We start from the raw sequence: 4,226 nt of genomic DNA on the forward strand, positions 1-4,226 counted from the left end.
TTTCAAGGCCTACCTTCAAACCCAATGCCTCTTTGCTTGACATCATGGGAAAATCAAAAGAAATCAGCCAAGACCTCAGAAAAAAATTGTAGACCTCCACAAGTCTGGTTCATCCTTGGGAGCAATTTTCAAATGCCTGAAGGTTGCACGTTCATCTGTACAAACAATAGTACTCAAGTATAAACACCATGGGACCACGCAGCCGTCATACCGCTCAGATGCGTTCTGTCTCCTAGAGATGAACGTACTTTGGTGCGAAAAGAGCAAATCAATCCCAGAACAACAGCAAAGGACCTTGTGAAGATGCTGGAGGAAGCAGGTACAAAAGTATCTATATCCACAGTAAAACGAGTCCTATATCGACATAACCTGAAAGGCCGCTCAACAAGGAAGAAGCCACTGCTCCAAAACCGCCATAAAAAAGCCAGACTACGGTTTGCAACTGCACATGGGGACAAAGATCTTACTTTTTGGAGAAATGTCCTCTGGTCTGATGAAACAAAAATAGAACTGTTTGGCTATAATGACCATCGTTATGTTTGGAGGAAAAAGGGGGATGCTTGCAAGCCGAAGAACACTAACCTCCCGAGTGGCGCAGTGGTCTAAGGCACTGCATTGCAGTGCTCGCTGTGCCACTAGAGATCTTGGTTCGAATCCAGGCTCTGTCGTAGCTGGCCGCGACCGGGAGACCCATGGGGCGGCGTACAATTGGTCCAGCGTCGTCCAGGGTAGGGGAGGGAATGGCCGGCAGGGATGTAGCTCAGTTGGTAGAGCATGGCGTTTGCAACGCCAGGGTTGTGGAGGGACTGGTGCACTTCACAAAATAGACGGCATCATGAGGAAGGACATTTATGTGGATATATTGAAGCAACATCTCAAGACATCAGTCAGGAAGTTAAAGCTTGGTCGCAAATGGGTCTTCCAAATGGACAATGACCCCAAGCATACTTCCAAAGTTATGGCTTAAGGACAACAAAGTCAAGGTATTGGAGTGGCCATCACAAAGCCCTGACCTCAATCCTATAGAAAATGTGTGGGCAGAACAGAAAAAGCATGTGCGAGCAAGGAGGCCTACAAACCTGACTCAGTTACACCAGCTCTGTCAGGAGGAATGGGCCAAAATTCACCCAACTTATTGTGGGAAGCTTGTGGAAGGCTACCCGAAACGTTTGACCCAAGTTAAACAATTTAAAGGCAATGCTACCAAATACTAATTGAGTGTATGTAATCTTCTGACCCACTGGGAATGTGATGAAAGAAATAAAAGCTGAAATAAATCATTCTCTTTACTATTATTCTGACATTTCACATTCTTAAAATAAAGTGGTGATCCTAACTGACCTAAGACAGGGAATTTTTACTAGGATTAAATGTCAGAAATTGTGAAAAACTGAGTTTAAATTTATTCGGCTAAGGTGTATGTAAACGTCCGACTTCCACTGTAATGCTCTAACATGTATAAAGTCTATATGAGTTTAGCCTACCTTTTGATTGTTGCCAAGCGCGCCAGATCAAAGCAATGCTCCAAGGGCATTCTGGGGCGCCTCCTACGTCCCTGTCCTGTTGGCTGAAGGAGTTGTACAATTATTATCCATTATCCCAGTTTCCTCTGTTGCATAATATAGTAATAATAAATAGTATATGTATTGGTTACCTGATCAAAGAAATACAGAGGTCCGGGTCTAAAATCTGTCATCATCATTTACAAATAATTCCACTCAGTTATAAACTCCATAAAAGTGTTGATTAACTCCCCACATTATCTACATCTGGTGTTAAAGACAAAAATATGAATCCCAGTAGAATCCCTAAACTTGTACTGGGTGCCAGAATAATGTTCGACAATCCACCTCCCCGTTCATCTACTGTAAATGTAACCTTTATCCCTTTGAGTTTGCTGAAGCTTGTTGCTTGGATACACACACTGCGCCCCGCCGGTCTCCAAATGAGTGTACGCACCAGAAATGATTGACTCATGGCAACAATCTGAAAGCATAACACCGACAATACAAACCACCGGCTCATTCTGCATCTAAAAATAGACTGTGGCTCGAGCGCTTGATATTTTGCAAAAACAAGTAATGCGGCACAAAGTGGTCCCCGTCACCCAGTGCGCAGAGCGAGCGCAGTAACTTGAGATGGAAGGCTTGGGGACATAATTGGATGAGAATTGTTAACAGAGAAAGTGGTTATTCGATTCTGGCCTGCGTCCGTTATGGACTATTCACTGAGTGAAGAGATCAGAAGTGTCCCCATGCCAGGCTATTGACTAAGGATTTATATTTTATGTAGCCTTTTAAATGGCTGCCTTTCTTATTATTTATATACACTGCTCAAAAAAATTAAGGGAACACTTAAACAACACATCCTAGATCTGAATGAATGAAATCATCTTATTAAATACTTTTTTCTTTACCTAGTTGAATGTGCTGACAACAAAATCACACAAAAATGATCAATGGAAATCAAATTGATCAACCCATGGAGGTCTGGATTTGGAGTCACCCTCAAAATTAAAGTGGAAAACCACACTACAGGCTGATCCAACTTTGATGTAATGTCCTTAAAACAAGTCAAAATGAGGCTCAGTAGTGTGTGTGGCCTCCACGTGCCTGTATGACCTCCCTACAACGCCTGGCCATGCTCCTGATGAGGTGGCGGATGGTCTCCTGAGGGATCTCCTCCCAGACCTGGACTAAAGCATCCGCCAACTCCTGGACAGTCTGTGGTGCAACGTGGCGTTGGTGGATGGAGCGAGACATGATGTCCCAGATGTGCTCAATTGGATTCAGGTCTGGGGAACGGGCGGGCCAGTCCATAGCATCAATGCCTTCCTCTTGCAGGAACTGCTGACACACTCCAGCCACATGAGGTCTAGCATTGTCTTGCATTAGGAGGAACCCAGGGTCAACCGCACCAGCATATGGTCTCACAAGGGGTCTGAGGATCTCATCTCGGTACCTAATGGCAGTCAGGCTACCTCTGGCGAGCACATGGAGGGCTGTGCGGCCCTCCAAAGAAATGCCACCCCACACCATGACTGACCCACCGCCAAACCGGTCATGCTGGAGGATGTTGCAGGCAGCAGAACGTTCTCCACGGCGTCTCCAGACTCTGTCACGTCTGTCACATGTGCTCAGTGTGAACCTGCTTTCATCTGTGAAGAGCACAGGGCGCCAGTGGCGAATTTGCCAATCTTGGTGTTCTCTGGCAAATGCCAAACGTCCTGCAAGGTGTTGGGCTGTAAGCACAACCCCCACCTGTGGACGTCGGGCCCTCATACTACCCTCATGGAGTCTGTTTCTGACCGTTTGACCAGACACATGCACATTTGTGGCCTGCTGGAGGTCATTTTGCAGGGCTCTGGCAGTGCTCCTCTTGCTCCTCCTTGCACAAAGGCGGAGGTAGCAGTCCTGCTGCTGGGTTGTTGCCCTCCTACGGCCTCCTCCACGTCTCCTGATGTACTGGCCTGTCTCCTGGTAGCGCCTCCATGCTCTGGACACTACGCTGACAGACACAGCAAACCTTCTTGCCACAGCTCGCATTGATGTGCCATCCTGGATGAGCTGCACTACCTGAGCCACTTGTGTGGGTTGTAGACTCCGTCTCATGCTACCACTAGAGTGAAAGCACCGCCAGCATTCAAAAGTGACCAAACATCAGCCAGGAAGCATAGGAACTGAGAAGTGGTCTGTGGTCACCACCTGCAGAACCACTTCTTTATTGGGGGTGTCTTGCTAATTGCCTATAATTTCCACCTGTTGTCTATTCCATTTGCACAACAGCATGTGACATTTATTGTCAATCAGTGTTGCTTCCTAAGTGGACAGTTTGATTTCACAGAAGTGTGATTGACTTGGAGTTACATTGTGTTGTTTAAGTGTTCCCTTTATTTTTTTGAGCAGTGTTTTTCTAATTATATATTGAGAGACTAGTTTCACTGTGTCGATTTGTAAATGACACTGTGATAATCTATTTGATTTAGATTATACATCATATTTCCTCTCGTGCTATAACCTGATGGAACACAAACTGCCTCAATAAAAGTTAGTAGCCTATAGACTCTCCAGAGTTTAAGCACTACACTCCTATCTTGTCACTTGAGAAATTAAGAAAGGACGGGCTTAGTTTTCTCTATTGAGGTCAAGCAGCTGCACAAAGTGCCTAACAACTCATTATTGGCTCAGCTGCCTGTCTGCCTCGAGCACAGTTTCAGAACGTGGCCA

Source organism: Coregonus lavaretus (assembly GCF_964263955.1).
Source record: "Coregonus lavaretus genome assembly, contig: HAP1_SCAFFOLD_1039, whole genome shotgun sequence".
NCBI classification, from domain to species: Eukaryota; Metazoa; Chordata; class Actinopteri; order Salmoniformes; family Salmonidae; genus Coregonus; species Coregonus lavaretus.